General features: G+C 36.0%; 1 pseudogene; it reads right to left on the reverse strand.

The window, feature by feature from the left end:
* Positions 1-8,540: 8,540 nt before the first annotated feature.
* On the reverse strand, positions 8,541-24,142 carry LOC139864489 ((3S,6E)-nerolidol synthase 1-like; annotated as a pseudogene).
* Between the last annotated feature and the right edge of the window lie 335 nt (positions 24,143-24,477).

The raw sequence follows: 24,477 nt of genomic DNA on the forward strand, positions 1-24,477 counted from the left end.
GTGTTCGTTAGATTTTTTCTAGTTGAACGGTAATTTCGGAAAAATTTAACTCGCACCGAGCGAGAAGATAAGGTCCGTTAAAAATTCGGGTGGAATTATTTTATTTTATTTTAATAAAATTATGTATTTACGCTTTCTACCCCTGAAAAAGTGTAAAGTTGAGGGATCGTTGTGTAAATTGAGCCGAAGTTGAGGGGTCGTTTGTAGTGTGAACGCAAAGTCAAGACGACAAGCAAAAATAACTGAAACTACAACTTTCGCCATGTACTTTAGTATGTAGGGATAATAATAATAATAATTAAGATTTCAGTTATTGATTTAAATGATGATATAATAATTTTTTTTTTAAATCAACCATCAATTAAATTAACTAATTTTAATTTAAATCATTGATTTTAACAAACTCAGTTATATCACTTACATATAAAAATAAAACAAACTCAACTATCTTTATTTTGTCCTATATATAAAATGAAATTTTTAATATTTTAATTATAATTTATGAATTAATTATTATTATTAATTATAAATTATTAAATTAAAATGTTGAGAGATGTTCACCCCCTCACAACAATTAGGGATGACAATAGATATCTGGTTCATCGGATATTCATCCGATCTATTTAGATGAATATGAATGATCTAAATTTATGATAAGTGAATATGGATATAAATATGGATCATGTAAAAATTTAGTATATCGGTTGTGGATGACAATATAACATCCATGAATATATTCATTTACCATTCGAAATACGTATATACATATTTACATAAATATATGCACATATATTTACATATAATTAATATAAACTATTAAAATGTTATCGAAAATATAGATACTGAAGATAAAACTACTGAATGATAGTAAATTCATATATCTTACGTATATTATATATATACTTGTTAAAACCATTTTATGATTTCATTTCATAATAGGATTATTTTTTTAAAAGACTTAACATCCAACGGATATTCATTAACCCACTTAATCCAACAGATATAATATGAATGGATGAATTATATTTAAATAGATATCGATATAAATGGATATTAAAAATTAAATGGAAGATATGGATATAAATCCACTCAATCCATATTCAATCAATTGTCATCCCTACTCACAACACGCTCGTAAGGAGCATTGAGTTTTTATTACTTCAAAATTACACAATGGATCCCTGTAGTATGTTGAAAAGTATAACTGGAGTCTAAAATGATTTGTTTTACATGAAGAATCCCTATAGTATGTAATTGTTTCACGGAGAGTCAAAATCACTAATTGGCGTTAAAAGTTAACCGTTAAATTTCTCACACGCCATGTACATGAGGCTATAAATGTTATTTTCTCATTTCTTCTTTCATTTTTCTTTTTATTCATAAATCCCTTCTTTGATATGAAAAAATTCAACATCTGGTATATGAACACTTACCCTTTTAGTAAGATCCACCAAACAAATATTCAAATCAACACTTTTAATAGTAAGACCTAAAATATAATAATTGTTAATACTCAATAAACTTATAATATAGTGTATTTTTATAATGAAAACATATATTGAATACAAACTTTTCTTTGAAAATAATTAGAAGAGGATCAAACGTACATGAAAAACTTATTACAAAGGACAACTAAGCCAATTGCACCAAAGTAAAGCTTTCCTAACTCTATATAATAACCATGAAAAAGTAAATTTACATATACTATCGAACACCCAATCCTTGCGATTTGGTGAAGCATCATGAATCTTACCGTTACAATACTTCCATAAAATCCAAGTCATTGCAGTGAAAATAACATAAAACATGTCCTTGAATTCTGAAATTCCATTATAACTTTTTCCACCCAATCTATCAACCCACAAAACGCACCTTCCACCTAATATAACTCGCTATGGGGCACATAAACAACACGTGATCAAATGACTCAACTCCATATGAATCCAATGAACAAGATATGCAAGATATATAGATATAGTCTGTAAATCCATACTTTTATCGAATACCTCGCCATAGAAATATATTCACTTTTCATGGAATTGACTTGAACCACCTAGTACTTGAAGATCGTAGGTAACAACTGGTTATCATTATGAATACTGGCACTTTTAATTTAACAGAAAAATTACCTTGAGGGTCCAAACACAAGTAAATAGCAGCATAATTCCGAGCACCTATTATATTTCTGCTCCAATTCCAATTTTATCGTCCATCTAAAAATCAGTCAGCCAAGATACATTCTGGATCATTATCAAGATGTAACAATGATTAAATCGATTACTATTAGATAGTATATTATATATTATATTAAAATGTATATGTACCAATATATTAGATAGTATATGTACCGATATATTATTGTAACATTTTAGAAGATTGTTTTCTTGTAGGCTAAGGTGATAAAATTGTAGAGTATCATTTCTTTATTCCTCTCATTACTTTGTTAGCTAAGAAAGATCTCATTGTATATATGCAGACGGTTTAGTTTGTTAGCTAAGGGATACTTACATGCAGGTTATTCGGAGTATGTGAATTTTTTGCCATAAAATGAAGTTAGATGGTTCTTTTGAGCGTTATAAAGCTCGACTAGTGGGCGATGGTAGATCTCAAACTGTGGGAATTGATTGCAATGAAACATTTACTCCGGTCGTAAAACCCGCTACTATCCGCATGGTGTAATTGATAACGCTATCTAAGTCATGGACCATCCATCAGTTGGATGTTAAGAATGCTTTCCTTCATGGTAATCTCAACAAGACGATATATATGCATCAACCATACAATTTTCGTGATCCACAAAAGCCCGATCACGTATGTCTTCTCAAATGATCATTATATAGCTTAAAACAAGCTCCGCGAGCTTGGTATCAACGCTTTACGGAATATGTTCCTACCATTGGTTTCCAACATAGTAAATCGGATCACTCACTCTTCATCTTTCGAAATGGAGCAAACATGGCTTATTTACTTTTGTACGTTGACGACATTATTTTAACCACGTCTACTCCATTTCTTTGTGAGAAACTGATGGTTTTATTGTCAGGTGAATTTTCCATGAAGGATCTTGGCACTCTAAGCTCGTTTTTAGGTACACCATCGGGACAATTTCTTGATCAAACTAGTTATGCGGCTGATATCATCGAATGGGCTGGAATGACCAATTGTAAATTCGTCCGTACTCCTGTTGACTCGAATGGAAAACTCAGCTCAAATCAAGGGGCTAAATATTCTAATCCCACCAAGTTTCGTAGCTTGGCAGGTGCGTTACAATATTTAACATTTACGCGGCCTGATATATCCTAAGTTGTGCAACAATTTTTTTTTTTTTTTTTTGCATATGCATGATCCGCGCGAATGCCATATGAATACTCTTAAATGAATTTTTCGTGACCTCCAAGGTACGCTTCATCATGGCTTGCACTTGAGCAAATCTTCTCTTCGTAACTTGGTTTCATATACGGATGCTAACTGGGGTGGGCGACCCGACACTCGACGTTCAACGTCATGTTATTTTGTATTTTTTGGCGATAATCTCATTTCATGGTATTCTAAATATCAACCTAATGTTTCACGATCTAGTACGGAAGCTGAGTACCGTGGCATTGCAAATGTTGTCTCTGAAAGTTGCTGGTTACAAATTTAACCTTGGAATTACATTGTCCAATCCCGAAAGCCACACTTGTATTTTGTGATAACGTTAGCGCTATATTTTTATCCAGAAATCCGATGCAACACTAACGTACTAAACACATTAAAATGTATATACACTTTGTACGTGAGAAAGTTGCTCGGGGACAGTTGCGCGTATTACATGTACCCTCTCGATTTCAATTTGCAAATATAGTTACTAAAGGACTATCGCGAGTATTCTTACCGCTACAACTGAGGGACTATATTAGATATCAGATAGTATATTATATTAAATTGTATATGTACTGATATATTAGATAGTATATGTACCGATATATTTTTGTAACATTCTAGAGGATTGTTTTCATGAAGGCTAAGGTGATAAGATTGTAGAGTATCCTTTCCTTAATCCTCTTAATAGTTTCTTAGCCAAGAAAGATCTCACTGTATATATACATACGGTTTAGTTGTTAATAAATATTATCGATTATATTTCTTAGGGCAAATGGCCCAAAAAGGTAACATAAGTTACCAAAATTGACAATCAAGGTAACCCCCCAAAAAAGATGCCCGAAAAGGATTCCAATTTAATTTTTGCACAAGAAAGGGATTGCATGTTTAAAAATTTTAAAATTGAGGTAATATCCAATGAAAAAAATCTAAAATTGCGAATTACTTCAAATTGAAAGTTGGAACAGATTCGTAGTACTTCGATTAGCATTTGTTGTGAAGCAAGTTCATCCAAAACATCACGAAATATAGCGAATCGAGATGAACAAGTCGTTTTGTTTAAACGACTTGTTCATCTCGATTCGTTATTTTTCGTGATGTTTTGGATCAAGATGCTTCACAACAAATGCTAATCGAAGCACTAGGAATCTGTCCCAACTTTCAATTTAAAGTAATTCGCGATTTTAGATTATTTTTTTTCATTGGATATTACCTCAATTTTAAAATTTTTAAACACGCAATCCTTTTCTTGCGCAAAAATTAAATTAGAATCCTTTTCGGGCTTACATGATTTGGGGGTTACCTTGATTATCAAATTTGGTAACTTATGTTATCTTTTTGAGCTATTTGCCCTATTTCTTATAATTACAGAGAGCAGCATCCCCGCACCATTCATCCTTCCAAAACCAAATATTATGCCCATTCCCAACTCCATATTTCATAAAATGATATAGTATAATATTCTGATTATGAGCCCATTTACAAGCCTTCACAATGCCTCCCTATACCCATTCAATAGATTCTTATCTATTGTTAAGAAAACAATCATTTCCATGGATGACAATAATAACTTTAGACCATAAAATATTGAAACGACCTTCAACACGCTTTCGGAAAATGACAGTAACTTTTTTTTACAAGTATATTGCACGACGCGTAGAATATCAACGCGGCGCGCCTCTCAACTGAAATCCTAGATCTCAGATGAACATGTTTACTATTTCTAAAACAAGTGTTACTGTGCGGTGAACGATAACACTGCACAGATCTGAAGTTTACTAAAATCAAGTTTGACCCAATCCAAATTGCACCATAATTGATCAAACACATCCAAACTTGTCCAAATCTTTTTTTAACATTCAATATACCTCAAATCGCATGTCTAACAAAAGACAAGTTTAAAACGCCCATTGGGACCCTAATGACCAGTTAATTAACCAATGAGTGTAATTTTGACCCAAATTACCGGACTAACGGTTTAAGAATCATTGACCCTAAACCGGTACCAAGAGCATGATCCCGGGAACTATCTTTCCCCAACCCGTGTTCTACTATCCAAGAGCAATCCCACCATGAGCTCAATTCATGTTTAAGCATCTAGTCTATCAACTAGATATCTTTACCTCATCAAACCGGGAACCTATCAAAAGGTAAACATCGAGAAGGGTAAGCAATTGCTCAGTGAATGCAACAATTATATATGTACGTACATAAATCACCAACTCTCAAATATATCACCAAATATACATTCACCTAAGCATAACTCTTACACGGCTAGGAAACACAAACTAGCATGCAATATCATTACATATGGTGCTATAAACAATAAAACACGCATATGGTAACCACAAGCACCGATTCATGTCGACATACGACTCTAAGTGAACCGAAATTCGGTCACAACCGGAATCAACCAATATCCGTCGACATATGACTCATAGTGAATCCGACAAACGATCATTACACTATACCCACCATGTGGTTATCGACAAACGATAATTAGTGAATCCCGACTACCGGTCATTTCACTACCACCACCGAGTGGTAATCAATAAATGACATCTAGTGAATCCCAACTCACGGTCATTTCACTACCACCCCACCTGCAACCTATATACTCACATATATATAACCATTCATTTACGTGACATCCACTCACGATCTACATCCTTCTATTTGAGCAAGTAACTAGCTATATAACACGCATGCATAATATATATACATCAACACCCATTATCTATAATAGAATCCATCATACATCCCTTAACCGAGAAATTATACCTTGCTCACCAAAACCCGTCCATTAAACACCGAATGAGCACAACCCAGTTACCACTTCAAGTGGTAATTCAAATCCACACTAACAAGTACAAATTTGACCATATTTTTACTTGACCCAATAATGACTCAACCTAGATGTTGACTCATAATCACTAGATAGATAGTGATCATGCTTCAAACATCACTCAAACACCATAAGATCAAGTACTTAAGTATAATTTCACAAACACTTGACATAAACCCTAGTTTGCCAATTTCCAAAGTCAACACCCAATTTTGACTAACAAACACGTTCTTATGTACATCTAAATCATCATCACACTTGTAATTTAGTGATTAACACCCAAATTCCATGATCAAATTTCAAAATTCGTTATCCAACCCAAACCCACCTTTAAAGGGGTTTACATACACCAATAGTCACCATTAACCCCAAATTTTTAATAGAAAAGGGGTTTACGAACATCATCCACCCAAACCATAACCCTAATTTCATAAAATGAGCATTAAATTCAGTTTAGGGTTTACCACATGAGCCCAAACGAGACTTAGAAGCTGAAACAACCAAGATGCACACCAAAGTGGGTTGAACTTGACACATTCTTCTTCAATCTAAGCTTTCTCTCACTAAAATTCCTTCTCACTACAGTAAGAGAGTTTATGGAATTGTGTAGAACCTAAAATGAAATCCAGATATGCTTTTGAGGGCTTAAAACCCAATTTTAATGTTTTTACACTTTGCTCCCCGTATATAAAAGTTGCAAAAACTACCCAAACTATTAGACATACCGCGCGCAGCGCCAAAGCTTGTGCGACGCTCAATAAGCCTTTCAAGGAAACCAGCGGGTGTTATAACTCTCCCCCACTTAAACTAGATCACGTCCCTGTGATTCGCACCACATACCAAAAGTAAGTACTTCAGCATCCACACATCTACTTTCCAATAACACAGAATCACGTTCAACGATGCCACTAAACACAACCAATCTTTGAAGTCGAAATATCACGGGCGTATCATCCTTCAACCGTGATCGTCAATCTTATCGCACGCTGACATTCATTAATGTCCTTCACCATCACAGACAGTACATCGTACTATCACAAGGCTATCATAGTATTGAAACTACACTGATTGCAACAAGCCACAACAACTTTGATCTAAATGAAAAGTCACTAGACGCAAAACCAACTTCCTCCGTCCCCAAAAACACGTTATTCTTTTCCACGGTGAAATCTCGAACATCACCATACAATCCCTCTAGGAATGCTAAAAATCATTTCAATCTACCCGCGTATGATTTTTCCGTCCTTGAATCATTCCAGGACAGCATTATCACACCACACTCTAGACAATACTCCACTCCATACACGGGGTTTCTTCGATATTCTTTACAACTCATAACACAAGGCAGCATCCTAGTATTGCATGGAAGCTATTATTGTACTAGAATCTTATCAACAGCGAGTTTTCATCTTTGTCAAACTCCGTAATTCATCACACAACCCACAATACGCCCACCAACGCCGGATGGGCCTCTCGACTTGACCGTCCGTTAAGGATGGCCTCGACATTCTGACATAATCGAGTTCTCTCAACTCCGTAATCATATACCCGCATTTAAGCAGTAACTAGCATGATCTTTCTCAAGTTCTTCAAAATTCATCATCAAGTCGCGATTTTTTCTTCAATATAATTGTTTTACATCACCATGATCATGCTCGGCTAAGTTTTCAATTATCTCTTTTGATAAACAATTGACGTAATATGATTTCATTCAAATGCTTATGTGATTCATGATTTGTAAGGATAAAGTGGTTAGATTTATGAATTAATAAACCGTCAGGTTATTTTTTAATGCAAATTTATCAGTTTTGATAATTGTAAGAAAGATTATTGCAAGTTAACGATTGTTCAAAGTCTAAGTAGTGTTAATTAGTTAGAAATAAAGACAAGTCGTGTAATTTACATCGTTTGTGTCCAAGATAATATCTTTAATGAATTTAAGAAGTCATGTCTATGTTACTTAGATTACAACTTGATAAGCATATTATTTGTTTGAATGATTATTGCTCAATTGAGATTCGGAAGGGATAATCTTTTCATCAATTGATTACACTATCTTTTTAATTACTTGTTATTGTTATCTTGCTTAAGTTCATAATTTAAGTATTTTACTTTAATTACAATTAGTTTAAATTTAAAATCAAACTCCAAATACTGCTTGTTTGTAACCGCAATCTTTCCCGTGGAATGAATCATGCTTACCTTAGCTAGTTTAGAGTATTTAGTTAACTTTTGATTGACGCTTCGACATCGATCACTAGACCAATTAAGATCCCAATTAAAACAGATTATGGAAAGTTTGTATTAAATTTCACCGTGACAACAATTAAGGTGATTAGCATATAAAATTGCTACATTGTAGAGACATGATATATTCCTCCACGAGAGGAAGTGAATTACGATCACCTTTAGAGTACATTAGAGGGACTAACTTGGCTATATTTACACAACCTTTTGTGAAGTTATTAGGTACCGGATTAGGAGACAGACATAGCCGTCTTGATTCTCTTCCTATTAACACTTAACATATGATCCATCATAGCCGTCTTGATTCTCTTCCTATTATTAATAAATCACATTCCGAATACATATAGTAAACCACTAATCGCAATAATAACATCAATTTTACTTAGACCATTCTCTATCATAAATTACATAATTATTTATTTGTCACATCAGCGTCAAATTAACATAACACTATAATTAACATATAACTGACTCATCAATAAACACAATTCATCATAACGATCATACTTAACTTTTTGAAATAAAAGGTACAACCAACCAAACAAAAGGTACAACAACTAGAAGCTCTATCTAATGAAGATAGATATGGCGGAGCCATCACTATCTTCCTGCCTATGGTATTATGCCATCACTTAGCTATGGCGGAGCCATATATCTAACCCCATAGGCACTTCTCTTTTATATATAGAACGATTTGGGTATAAAAAATTGTTGAGGTTATCAATGTATTATCAAAAACTAAAACTATAAAACATAAAAGCATCTAGAGTACTATAAATTACCTGTGCACCTTCTAAGTCATCATATAGACGCAAAATTTTCGAAACTGATGATACAATTCCATGGTCATCTTCAATAATGCTCACATCTTCCTTGCTACCACCATCCCCAATGAGGAAAAACATGTGAACTAGAAAAACTTGTATACCAGAACTAACAATTCCATTTTGCAAGTATTCTTCCGTCGTTGGGATGTGCCCTGAAGCAAACCATTTTGCTTCCACAAGAAATGCACCAAATAGTCTCGTCCACTGCAGTATTGATAAAAGATGCCAATTAGGTTTCGTTCGTTGGCAGAATTCCATCTATATCGATGGAATTAGAATCTCAATTCCATTCTGTGTTTTATTAAAAGATAATTGTAATTTGTTATTGAAATTAGAAGCAGAGACAAATTTTTTTTTTTTTTTTATTATCAATCTGGACTAATAATCACATTATCGAAAATTAAAAACAGAGTATTAGTTTTTTTCGGAGTTAAAAAGCGACCGTTTCTCACACTATTTATATCTTCGTAAAGATTAAGGTCATACTGATTTTCGTAAGAATTGTATGGGGTTTAATCCATTTATCTCAAAGACTTTGCAAGCGATTTCATTCGTAACGTCATACACAGCCTTCATGGTTGATTTCATATAGTATGGAAGTTCTTCTATAGATTTAACATCCCACCTACATATATTCTTGTATATGTTAATACTTCATTAATACAAATAACCAAAAATGTTATTTGTTCTAAGTATACCTTTCGACGGCGTTTGTGAATAAGGTTAACTCATCGACTGTGCCATAGATATCAAATATGTCGTCAACAATGTAGATAAGTGAAACTACTTTTGTGAGATCAACTCTTTGCTGTGAGAAAACTGGATTTGTTAGCGCAACCTTAGGCCAAACATACCACTTTAAGGGTTCGTTCCTAGCGCGAAATAAATCTTTCCCAAAACCTACTTCCTTCCACCACCTATAAAAATAGAGAATTAGATGACACAATGGAATCCAAGAATATTTTTTGAAATGATTGGTTGATTCTTATGTCATAGGAAATGTATTCTGATTCTGTTTTTTTGTTTTATTTTGTTTTGCTATTTACTTTTAATATATTTCTTTTTTACCCTTTCATAACACAATAAATAATATATATACCTTGCGATTTGATTTAGTTCCATTGTGTGCATTGGCCGCAATATCTTACTCTCGAGTTCAGCTAGTTCTTGCATGATTGTGGTATCGAAGCATTCGGTAGACAGCATTAGATTGGAGGATGTCAAAGTTTTTCGTTTGGGATATTCAAGCGTATGTATAATCATTCTAGTTTGATCTTCACTCTCGTCCATAGATCTTATCGTCTCCTCTAGCATTTGGCTGCTAAATTTTGCAGCTTCATCGAGTATGTCTTCACCTTTTATGCCTAACTGTGAAGCTTCATATAATTCCAGCAAGCCTTTGATGTCATTTTTTAAATGTTTCTCAAACTTGCCATTTTGTCTCATAAATGACTTGAAAACATCTGAGAATTGAAGTTGACACACTTTATTAATAACACTTTATTAATTAACTTGCCAAGGTATATTGATAAGTCAAAAAATACAGAAAAAATTGTAATTAATTGATTAGAGTTCAAATAATTTTCTAATGACAACCCTAAACATGCTAATATTGTTAGTACATTCAAAGTAATTACTTATTTTCTAAAATAACCACCACTAAGTCACAATAAGTCAACAAATGTACAACTACTTCATGCATCAATGTTATTTTAAAGACAATCCTAAACGTACTTTTGAAAATTTTTGTAGTTCACATATTTTTTTTTTTTAGCTTTGTCCTTTTTTAACCATAACATATATATGTGAAAAAATGAAATACGTTGCTTTCTAGCTGGGAAATCCACTTTAAATAGAAATTTTTGCACAATCAAAGTTTGACAAAGACAGCATATATATCATGAAGTAATATCCTTCATACAACCTCTAAATATTATCTGTTGTAAAACTATAATTTAATTTTATAACTTTGTAGTATATTTTAAAGACGGACAAAAAGTAGAAAGTAAAATCGAGGTATTGCCTGAGTGGTTTTCAAGCCATAGTAGGGGGGACCCGCGATTAGTTACCAAGCAACTCGGGTTCAATTCCAATAAGGGGAGGTTTTCTCCAGGATTTTTCCGCGATTAGTTGCCAAACAACCCGGGTCAATCCTTGGAGTTTCCTACCTAGTGTGTGTTGGTCGCAAATGAGAGTATTCCATGCTGAAATTTGTCGTTCAAAAGAAAAAAAATGGACATTAAAACGGATGTTGTTTAACAAGAAACGAACTGTAAGTTTTTCGTGTTCTTATATAGTTAACTCATCATGAGAACCAGAAGTTGTGATGTGGTCCAGCGGTTGGTGGCCTGCCTCCTTTAGGGGTGGTCAGGAGTTCGACCCCCCGTTGGCTACATATTAAAAAACACAATTTCATCTCTGCCATGAAGTATCCACCCATGACACCTTTCCCATATCGTTTGGGGGGTAAAGGGGAGGGGGTTTTACTTGGCCGTGCCCTTGGATCGGTTTCAAGGTTTTCTCCCGGGCAGCGATGGGGGCGGGGTTATTATCGCTGCATCGGCATAGTCGAAATGAGAGATGATCGCAACGGGTAGTTTAAGTCCCCCTCGGGTGATCCCAATCGCTGTCCAAAAAAAACTCATCATGAGAACCAAATAGAAGAGAAGTCCTTAATTAGTAACCTGCGGACACGTGAAAACCATTCTGTCGTAAGATTCGAAAACATGTGGGGACCTTGTAAAGATTTCTTTCGTCAAAGAAGTCGTCACTAATAAATTGCATGTGCCATCTTTCCAGAATTAAGTTAATCTCGTCTTCGAAATGATAATCAAGTCCCATTTGTTGTAAGACATCAAGCATGTGCAAATCACCCGCTTTGATTTCATTCATGTTGGTTATTAATTCCCGAACAACTTGTACTAATCTTTCATGTTTTACCACGATTTCATCTGGCATGAACTGTAATTTGACATAGACCAGCTTCAATTTAGCATACCAAGTATCGAACTCATGATCCCATAATATAAAAACTTTGACAAATTAAATGTGCTAAATAGTATTACTACTCGTATTTAATATGTTACATTATAAACTGGGAATTTAAAGAATATATCATGTACCACAGGTTTAGTACTGCTCATGTGCGTGCTGAAGCATGCAGTTCCCTTGAAGTTGCTTGCAACTTGTTTGATTTGTCCTGACGTAGAACGCATAGAAAGTGTACCAATTTTTAAAATTTGTGGAATAATATTATTATTATGATAACATGAAGCAATTCCTAACAAATTATTTTGAGCTGCCATTGGAGAGCTGATAAGCTAATTGCCTCGTGTGGTCCAATATTTATATTGGTCATTGTCTGTGAAACATAAAAGTATAAATTAATAAATGTCCAAATTAATAGGAAACATTATTCCCACTATTGAAAATGATGGTAGTTATTAGAGGAAACTACTACTGGGTTAATCGAGTTTACAAATTTAGGAGTCGTTTACTTTTTTCACCAATCGGGTTTACTTTTTTTTTTTTTTTTCATTAAGGTCATGTTTGTTTTTAACTTAATTGACTTAATGGTACGAAACTTAATTTAATAAGTCATGGAATGATGTTTGTTTTTAAGTTATTAAATAAGACGTGTCTTAATAAAAAAACTGAATTAAATGTGAATTTTCAATTAAATTCTTACTTTTTAATAACTGCTCACATACGGGGTTAATTTAGTAATTGTAATCATTCAGACAATTTTTCAGCACATAAAACAAACACTAGTTATTTATTAACATGAAAGGGGGCCTAAACTATTAACGGATGCCTTGATGGGTCATTATGCACTAGTTATTTGGTATTATTATTGTGTAAGTTATAGTCTTTTATGTTGACATTGCCGAATTATTCTACATGTGGATATATATATTGTTGGTCCCTTGATAACAACAGGAGTATTGTAGAGAGAGGGGGGGGGGGGTGAATACAATTTCTTTTAAAATAACTTAACAGTTAAACACGATTAGTATTTAAGCATGCAAATAAATAGAGTCACAGGTAATTTTCAACAGTTATTCTTTATTGATTGAATCACAAAGAATCACAACTATTCTTGGCGGAATGATAGTTGGTTGATACATATTAACCTAGATTATAGCTAAGAGGTAAACTAACAGCTATTACACGTTAGTAATTTATAAAATTAAACCCACACCACTAGTTGTTACAATAGTAGATACAACAATTTATAGTAGTCCTATTAACCGTGTAATGGTTCTATTGTCCACTGGTACATAGGATGTCTGTACTTGTGGGGACAACTACATCAGAGAGCATGCTCTCCTCTTTCCTCTTTGGTAGCTATTTGCAGGAACACCCCAATTCGGTTTGGCACCACTATTTGATTAAACAAATAGAATGTTGTGTTCCCTAGGTGTTGACAAAGTATAACCCATGTCTGCACATGCGTTAAACTTCTGCATTTCCACGTGGTCTTGTAAGGTCACTTGTCAGCCGCCGACGCGTGTCCTTTTCTGTTCAACTTTGTCTTTGACTTCTGTTGAATAGTACCATTGATGTAGACCACTCGGGAAACTACTATGCTTATAATGGAGCATAGCTGTCTTGTGTAGTAAGCTGCATTTCAGCTGTGCTGGTTCTTCATTGCTGAGCCACTTCATATTCTTGATTTGCTGAGTACACATCCTGTGCTGATTGAAGAACACTGTCTACCTTGTGCTGGTAGACTGAGCAGCAAACCAAACACTCGACACAGCAATATCTACTGTCTAGGCGTAAACAAACTTGTGCTGACTGCACATAACATTTTAGTGCAAATAAATTACAGTTTTGTCATAATTAAATCCTTAATTATTTTGGGGACTCAACAATCTCCCCCTATTTGATGATGACAAAACCTATGACATATAGAGAAAACACTAAAGTCAGCACCGAGGGACCTAATGAAAAATAGGCAGTAAATTTGTCCCCTTTTAAGTTTGTTTTTGGGATCTTTTGCTGAGTTATCCATATCTTATAATTTGATATGATTTTGAAGATAAACTCATTTCACTTTCATTACAACAGAGTATGTACAGTAATTACAGCAATAGCAAAATGAAAAGTGAATTAGACAAAAGATACAATTTGAGGACATAGGAGACTATCTATCTTTATCTTTATCTCGTTCTTCTTCAAATAGCTCCTCTTGTTTGATCCTCCAGGCTTCAGGGAACAGATAAGGTACATCAGCAGGGTCAAATACAGGGATATGAGGAGGTAGAATGATGAGACCTCTTCCGGTTGGTCCTTCACCAGTAGATTGCTTTCCTTTAGGCTTTTGAGAAAGAACTTCTTCTACATTCACTACTGGTGCATTCCCAAACATTGTTGCTTTCTTGAAGAGCTGTTGGAGTTCAGATTTAAGTATATTTTTGATAGCACTTTCACCTTTACCAATGAAATACTCCAAGATCTCCATCCATTCACTAAATCCTAGGGGTCTTAACTCGTCATAGTTTATTCTTTCTTGAACATTATTCTCCCTTATGACATTGAAAGCTCTTTTTGACCCTCTGTTCACTTTGATGATCCTGCTGGAATTGGATCTTCTATTCATCACATCACCATACCTACTCCTATAATAATGATCAGGAAATTCAATGGTACGGACAGGTTCTATAGGAGCAGTAGCATGTGCTTTCTCAGCAGCTTCCATCTCATCAAATGCCTTATCCTGTTCTTTGACAATGGCTTTGGCTAATTTTATGGACTCAGCCTTTTGCTTTCTCTCAGCAGCCAATTTGTCTTCTATCTCCTGAAGCCTTACCCTCTCAGCGAGTTCAGCATCAGCAGCCTCCCTTCTTTGAATTTCAGCTTGTAAGCCCAACAAATAATCGTCGGCAGTAATTTTCAGGGATTTTGTTGTTTCAATCATCTTTCTACCCTCTTCAGTTCTAAGGGCAGCACGATACTCCCTTAGATCCATACCCAGCTGGCGAGCCTCTTGAAATTGAGGTTTCTCCTCATCAGTAGAGAGCCTTTGACCACCGTTGTTTAAGTATACACCAATTTCAATGCCATAAGTCAAGGCAGTGATGTAGAGTGGCTGATCAAGGGGATGATGCAGCAATCTAACTTGGCATATCCTTTCATTAATAGCAGCTTGTCTTTGCTCAAGCAATTCTTGTACAGTGATCTCCAGCCTGTAAGCATCTCTTTCATCTGGATTCATTTTAAATAAGTTTGGCTCACCATGGGTAACAGAATCATCTTCCCAAGTTCTGTGTTTACCATGACGTTTTGGGGAAGATGGAGGATACATGATTGATTCACCTATGCCAGATGAACTCACTGGAAACTGATTAACACGATTATCCTGTGTTCTGTTAAAATAAGTGAGGGTCTGGGGAGAGATAGGTGATTGAACAAATAAGTGATCTCCACTACCCCAGACTGTAAAGTCAGCAGGATTAACTATATCATCATCTTGTTTAGCACCCAGCACATCCACCTTTGCTGGGTCTTCAACACTTGTTTCACCCAGCAGCACACTACTGGCTGGGTCTTCATTCACAGCACTCCTTGCCGTGTCTTCAGTACCAGCTGGCTGATTAGTATCAGCTGGCACACCTGCCACAGTACCTTCATCAGCTGCCTCAAATATGGGTCCTTTCCCGAGGGGCTGGTTATCCCTAGGAGTGGATTTCACCCTTTATTTATCAATAGGCTTGGGTTCAGCTGATGGTTCTTGTGTTGATACTGGTTCTTCTGGAGGCAGGTAGGGAACAATAGCAAGATGCTCCCCCTGAACATCATCATCATCAAGATTGATTATTTCTGCTGGCTTTTGTTGTGTAGCTGGCTGTGCAGAAGATGTTGGTCGAGAAGATGAGCTGGTTTCTAACATAGCATCTAACCATTTCATAAAAATGTCAGCTCTAACTCCTCCCCCTGACTCAGTAGATGCAAGATAATCTTTCATTTCTTCAGGAGTCATCTGTTTGATCCTGTCTGCTCGCTCAGCATACAGCTTTGCCCTCTTTTTTATCATATTTGACCATGAACTTAGCATTTCTTTTTCGTGCATCCTTTTTGAATTTGTCAATGCTAATCAGGTCATCATCAATGTCCCTCTTTTTTGGGGTCAGCCATCTCCTATGCTCAATTCTGTGGTGTCACACCCCCAAATAGGCCCTGGGGTATTTGTGACTAATTATATCAAATCACAGTTGTATAAACGAGAACGACTCTACATGAGACGTTTTGTTGAGTTTTGCAGCAGAAGATAAATATGTCTTTAATTGATATGATATGTAATGAAGACTCCAAGCATAGCAAGCAATCATCATCAAAGCAGTAGATATACAGCGGAAGCAATACTTAAGTACCTGAGAATAAACATGCTTAAAAAGGTCAACACGAGGTTGAGTGAGTTCATAGGTTTGTCATAAATAATGATTTCAGTAATAGTGTTAGACCACAAGATTTGTTTTCATAAGTAGATCACTCAGATCCAGTCAAGTTGATCTCATGCAGGATCAAAAAGTTATGCCAGTGCGTGATATTTAGACTAAACGTTGTTTGCCCCGTGACAAGTTGTTCTGTCCTTGTCGTTTAATTTCATTATCAAGTAATACAAAGACTTAGTCAAATGTATCGGGGATGTTACTCCCGATAGGCCTATCCCCAATAATTAAGAATGCCGCAGCAATTAAAAATATCACTGTAGGGACTTAGTCGGACATAGCCGGGTATAGCATAGTTTAACAGTTGGTACTAATATTTAGACTAGACTTTCAAGTTTACCCCGTACAAGTTTTCGTTTATACTTGTCGGTTGGGGACTTGCTGGTCATAGCCCAACATATCACAGTTTAATAGTTGGTACTGATATTTAGACTAGACTTTCAAGTTTTCCCCGTACAAGTTATCGTTTATACTTGTCGGTTGGGGACTTGCTGGTCATAGCCCAACATATCACAGTTTAATATTTGATACGTGTAAAACAGTTATAAAAGTTGCGCATGTATTCTCAGCCTAAAAATATATAAAAAGGGAGCAGATGAACTCACATTAAATAGCAGTTGAAGTATTCCACGTAAGAAGGAAAGTAAAGAAAGTAAGTGATCTGGATATCAACTAGTAGTAATTCTTCAAAGAGAGAATGAGAGAAATTTTGGTGTGAGTTTGAATGAGAAATGAGGGGTATTTATACTTGAAAAAATTAGGTAAAAAGAATAAAATAATTAAAATAAAAAGAAATATTTTAATTCTTAATGGGATTTTAAAATTAAAAAATATTAAATGTTAGGTCATGGGATAATGCACAAAATAAAATAATAAAAGTAGTTTTTCCATTACAATTTTTAATTAAAAAGTAATTTATTTATTTATTTATTTATTTTTTTTCATTTATTTTAAGGATTTTTTTATATAAATAAATAAATTGATTTAATGTTTTTCCAAGAATATTTGTCAATAATATTTTTTTTATTTTTGTTTTATTTAATTAATAAATACAAATTTTGCATAAAAATAACAAATAATTCGGTATTTTGTATTTTTAATAATAATTATGATTTTAATTATTAAACTATAGTTTTAGTAAGTTTGTAAATATTATTACATTTATATATAATTGGTTTTATTATATAGTTAAATATATAATACATTAACTAAATAATAAAAGTGATACAAAGTTTATATACTTAGTTAAATTATGTCAAATTATATAAATTTATAATATATTATTTATTTAAGCGTACATTGTTGACTAAAAATTACTATTCGGTCAATATTTAATTGTATATAACAACCCTTAATACATATAGTCAGACATATAACCCTAGGGTTAATTCAGTAATTTAGAAGTCGAAAGTGAGGGTTGTTACATGTGGCGTTTAAGAGCAACATAGGCATCCCATTTGACATTGAAGGCATCATTTAAATCTTGTTGTCTCTTCTGATGTCTCTCCAGTTTTCTTTTCTTTCTTCTTTCAATAGTTTGAGAGACAACAAAAGCTTCAGCAACAGCCAATGCAGAAACATCACTGGGCTTACTGCCAGAACCAATATCATCTACTGATGTGGCAAATACACTGGGTTGAGATTCACCAGCTGCCTGTACACCAGCTTCAGTATGAGTGTTGCTGGGCTTAGTGTCAGAGTCTTGACCAGTAGTACCATCACTATCACCATCACCATCCCTCCTTGGTTGTTTTGGAGCCTTTTCATGCTCATGCTCCCCCTCTGATTGTTTTCTCTTTTTGAGTTTCTTTTTAGATTTCTTCTCCCCCTTTTTGTCATCAGTAGAGGCAGAAGGGTGAACAGGGGAGACCTGTGCATCAAGGTCACTATCTGAATCTGGAACAAAGAATGCAAAATTATTCTAGTCAGCAACTTCAGGAGTAAGATGGGCACCAGGATCCACGCCAAATTATCGAAGAAGGAGGTTGGATGACCTAACTTCATTCCTTGCAACACCCATAGCCATCTGTTCAACAATGGCCCTAACATCACCCTGTAGGGCAGCCAGTCGTTGCATATTTTCTACCATTTGAACATAGGCAGAAGCAGAAATCATGTTAGCCATTTGCTATTCCTGCGAATCCAATCTCTCATGTAGCACCGTATTTTCTTCATTAAGAAAAAGAATTCTGCGATTACAGCGTCCAAATCAGCTTGAAGACGGGTAATATCCTCAGTATACTCATTGTGAGAGATGATTTGTTTCTTTAAATCCTCCTCCTCTTCATGTTGTCTGACAATGGCATCCACCGCAAGATCTGCAAAGGCACATACTTATCTGAGCTGGGCTTCAATATTGAAAGTGGTAACTTGCCCAGCGTTGCGTATGGCTTCAGTCACTCTATCAACAATAGCAGTGCGAATGTTGTTTTGTAGATCAGGTGTAACTTCGATGAGTGTCTTATAGACAGCCAAGGTGGAGATGTCAGCCACCTCATCAGCATTAAATTTAACATAGCTTGTTGAGGGGTGGTCAGTATTAGCTTACACATGACTACCTCCGTGGGGTGGTGGAGGTGAAAGGTCAGAATCTGACTCGTCACCATGATCACCATTATTTTTACCTTCACCTGAAGGTTTAGAACCACTGGTATCCTTGTCAGCATCATTATCATCATCATTAATAAGATCCACTGGTTTATCTTTGGAGCCAGTCACATTATCATGGATGACTAGCTCTTCCTGACCAGTACCTTGATCAGCATCACCATCAGATGAAGAAGATGATGAGGAAGAAGCTGATGAATCAGAAGGTACTGGCGAATCAGGAAGTTGTTGCATGATAAACTTACCAGTAGTGGAATCTCTGATGAACTTGAGAGGCCTCCATGTACCAGGCCATGGAGAAGCAGCTGGAGCCATACCAAAATAGTGATAATATGGCTGCTCATTGATCTGTTCTAAAGTAGCCAGCCTCTCATATACCTCTTCTCTTGTTGGTCGATCAAGCTGAGACAATAGTTCAGTCAGCTCTTCGCGAGGCAATTTGCTGGCTGAGACTATAGCAGTTTGAGGATCAATAGTTAGCTGATCCACCAGCAGAGCAACTCTGGGAGTGATAGACGCTCCCCGATAGATGAAGTTAGGTACAACTTCATCAGGATCTGGCACCTGGCACACATATGGTTTCTTCTCAGCAGAAATAGTAGCCTGAGAAGAGTCAGTAGTGGCAGTAGCAGAGGTACCAGCATCCATAATGGGTTCCGTAGAACCAGTAGCAGCAGTAGGTGACTGTGCAGTAGGTAAAGAAGCAGCATCTGCAGCACCTTTAAAGAAAATATCCGGTGTGGAATCAGATACCTGTAGATTACCAGTGGAATCCACGGTAATAAATTGTCTCAATTGAAGATCAGAAATGTCCAGAATAACACTAGTAGCAACAGTATCCACCTTTGGCTCTTTGGAAACATAGCCAACATCCTGAAGAAACGAAGGCCAGGAATCATCATCAGCATGCAAGCTACCACTAGTAACCACTTCAGTAGTAACAGCAGTTGAAGTAACAGTGGTAGTGGCAGCATCATCAAAATCAAGAACCTCCTGAACAATATTACCCTGTGCACCAGAGTCAGATGGAAAAGTAGCACTTGTACCAGCATCCATGATAACATCCTGTACATTAGAATCAGATGGAAAAGTAGCACAAGTACTAGCATCCACAATAACATTCTGTGCAGCAGCAGAATCAGCAGCTTTATCAGCACCAAGCGCAATGTCACCCTTCGATTCAGTGATGGGTTCATCAAGTAGAACATCCTTGACAATATTGTCAATTACCTTTTTAAGAACAGGAAGATCCACTATGATCTCATCTCCTACTTCAGGTTCAGTAGTGGAAGCAGTAATACTGGGAGCAGTATCACCAGCAGCTGTAGAAGCAACAGTACCAGCCTCAGCACCACCAGTAGGAGAAATAACACCAGTAGCAGAGGCAGCAATCTCATCAGTAGGAATAATAACATCTTTAACTTGCTCCCCCTCTGCCTGTTCATCTACCCTGCTAAGAACTGAAACAATAGAACATTTTATGTTAACAACTGTAGAACTAAATAAATTTGACTCAACAATTGCATCTGTTGTTGGTCTCTGGGGACAGACTGGTGATTTGGTCAGCCCTTCGAATGAGACAGAATAAGGTGTCTGTAAGTACAGTTGTGACTCTGCTGACTCATTGGCGACACATGTTGACCCAGATAGTGTAAGAGTTCTGGCTGGTAATGATGTAGGAGCGAGACTCTTATCATGATCCGAGTAACATAATGGCTTTGCAGTATCCTGAGCTGGTTCAACACGATGAGGACCCATCTTAAGTTTGCTTTGGGGGTCAGGTATGTGCTCTGCTGGTTGTACTGTCAGCAGAGGATATAGCATTAAGTTCAATTTAGAAAAATGTGGAAATGTCTGGCTAGAAGAGTATGGGTTGCTACTCTTCTTAACACTAGTTTTAAAACCAGTCAGCTTGGGGGCCAAGGTTATACCTTTAACTCCACTTTCATTTTTCAAGTCAGCAGTTAAAAGATTTTTAATTATGTTAGAATTTTTTGCTGTGTGGTCTAGAAACGCACCAGGTTCCATAGCCACATCCTTTGCAGGAGCAGCAGTTGAGACTGGTGCAATCTTCCCTGTGGTTTGTTTGGAGCCAGCTTTTGCACGTTTAGATTTGCCTGTTACCAAGAAATAGGTAAGCAACGGATTCCAATACTAGAATTGGGTAGTCAGTATATAAGACAAGGGCTGTTCTTTATTATCAGAGAAGCAAAAGAAATGAGAAATATACGGAAGATAAGAGAAATGAGAAGTATATGGAAGAGATTGGGAAAGAAAAAAATTGAAATGACAAATTTACCCTCATGTACCTGGCATTTGAGGGAACTTAATGGAAATGTTTAACCGTCATTAGTGTGAAGGACTATCAGCGTAACTTTTTTAAATCACAGTGACCAATTACGTAAAACAAAGTATAGAGACTACCGACGTGATCAAGAGTAAAGCACATGAACCAACCATTTAATTTTTTCTAATTAGTTTGAATGGTAGTTTTAATTCACATGTGAGTTGATTAGATTATTGAGAGAATTAAGTAGTTATTGAAAATTAATATTATGCTAGGTCGTTGTTGTATCTATTTGGTGAGAACGAAGAGATGAAACAATTTTCCTTCCTAACTTCTATTTTCACTTGTACAAAATTTATTAACGCGTTTCGGGGGTATATGAAAGCATGATGTGCATGTGAGTTGGAATTCGAGAAAACCATTTTGCCATAAGATTCAAAAACATATGGAGACCCTCTAAGACTGTTTTCAATCCTGACTGTGATGTCAGAGGCGAATAATGCACTTTTTGGTGAAAAAGTGGGTTTTTGACTGTGACTGTACTTGACCCCCGTTAACCCAAAATGTCAAGTTTTGTTAGAAATAGGAGGTTATGTATATTATTTGTGGAAGAGAGGATTGATGATTTAGAAGTTTGATTGATATTGAAAGCTTTTCTTTTATTGCATATTGAATTGCTTGATTACAAATGAGGAGTGAAACCCTCTATTTATACTACACAATGGAACACTCTAGAACACTTCATCAACTAATATCTAGATATTTCCTAAGTATTTTCTAGACTTAGATATTTTTACATGATTATTCTACACACATTGACTACTACACATTACATAAAGTTTCTAGATATTGGACTACAATCTTGATCCATAAACTTGTATACTTGCAAGCCCATATCCAAAACAAATAGCCCAAATCAAGTTTAGTTTCCAACAGCCCCCCTTAAACTTGATTTAGTTACTCCGAGCATATTTCGTAGTCTCTGAAACGTCTCGTGTTTTAGAGGCTTTGTGAAAATATCAGCAATTTGGTCAAATGACTTCGCGTACTTTATCTGAACCTCTTTATTTGTAACACACTCCCTTATGTAATGGTACTTTGAATAGATGTGTTTGCTTCGATCATGGAAGACTGGATTCTTTGCTAGAGCAATCGCAGACTTGTTATCCATATATATCTCTGTAGGTTCCTTTTGAAAAAACTTAAGCTCATTATGTAACTTCCTGAGCCATATTGCATGACAGGTGCACGATGTTGCTGCTACAAACTCGGCTTCACACGTTGACACAGTCATAATGGGTTGCTTCTTCGAGCTCCATGTGAACACCGTATCTCCCATATAGAACACAAAACCACTCGTACTCTTATGATCATCTATGTCTCCATCCCAATCACTATCACTGTATCCAACTAGCTTGAAGTGATCAGAAGGCGAATAAAACAGGCCATAGTCAATCGTACCTTTGATGTAGCAAAGTATCCTCTTAGCTGCCTTCAAGTGATTTATTGTAAGTGCTTCCATGTATCGACTTACTAGTCCAACTCCGTAGAGAATATCTAGCCTCGTGCAGGTTAGGTACCTCAGACTTCCAACCAAACTCTTGTATTGTGTTGGGTCCACCAAGTATCCTTCATCATCTTTTGACAATTTGAGATTGCAATCCACCGGTGTGTTCATTGACTTGCAGTCATTCATCTTAAACTTCTTCAGCACCTCCTTCGCATAACCTTCTTGGGATATGAATATTCCTTCTTTCTTTTGTTTCACCTCTATCCCAAGATAGTAAGCCATAAGTCCAATGTCAGTCATCTTGAACTCCCGAACCATTGCTTTTTTGAACTCCTCAAACATTTTTGGATTACTACCGGTGAATTTCAAGTCATCCACGTATAGGCACACAAGCATAACATCTCCATCCTTGCTTACTTTGGTGTTGAGAGCATGCTCATGGGGGCATTTTGTAAAGTCATTCTGCTGGAAATACTTGTCTATCCTGCTATTCCATGCACGAGGCGCTTGCTTTAACCCGTATAAGGACTTTTTCAATTTCAGCACCTTATTCTCTTGGCCTTTCACGATGTATCCCAAAGGTTGTTCTATATAGACTTCTTCTTCTAAGTGGCCATTAAGGAATGCGGATTTGACATCCATTTGATAAATCTTCCAATTATGTTGAGCCGCAAGTGAGATTATCAATCTTATAGTTTCTAGACGAGCGACGGGAGCAAATACCTCGTCATAGTCTATGCCGGCTCGTTGACTATATCCCTTCGCCACCAACCTTGCCTTATATCTTTCAACTTCACCTTTGGAATTCTTCTTGGCCTTGTACACCCATTTTACACCAATAGCCTTATGTCCCTTTGGTAGTGTGGCAAGATCCCACGTTTTATTCTTCTCGATTGGTTGAATCTCTTCGTCCATAGCACGTTTCCACTTTTGGATTTTTGCTGCGTCTTCATAACTTATTGGCTCACAATCGGCAAGAAGGCAGAACAATGATATATCCTCCATAGGTTGGGTTACCTCGTACAACTCCCTAATGCTCCTTGTGTGATGTTGTAGCCTACTTGATTCTCCTCCTGATGTTGGTGTCACTTCATTAGATGTAGTGGTTGGAGTACATGGAGAGTGCGGAGATGGTGTACTAGAAGTGTAACGACCCGGATTTTTCCGATCATTTTATACCTATGAGATTAATATTTACATAAATTAAACCTTACCAACATGATAAGTAATCTAAATTGTTGAGATTTATGTTTTTAAAAAGAGTTTTACACAACGTTTGACCGTCCAATTTGACCGATGACATCACGAACTATATAACAAACGATAATTATACGTTTGTG

The sequence above is a fragment of the Rutidosis leptorrhynchoides genome, chromosome 8 (genome assembly GCF_046630445.1).
Source record: "Rutidosis leptorrhynchoides isolate AG116_Rl617_1_P2 chromosome 8, CSIRO_AGI_Rlap_v1, whole genome shotgun sequence".
Classification (NCBI taxonomy): Eukaryota; Viridiplantae; Streptophyta; class Magnoliopsida; order Asterales; family Asteraceae; genus Rutidosis; species Rutidosis leptorrhynchoides.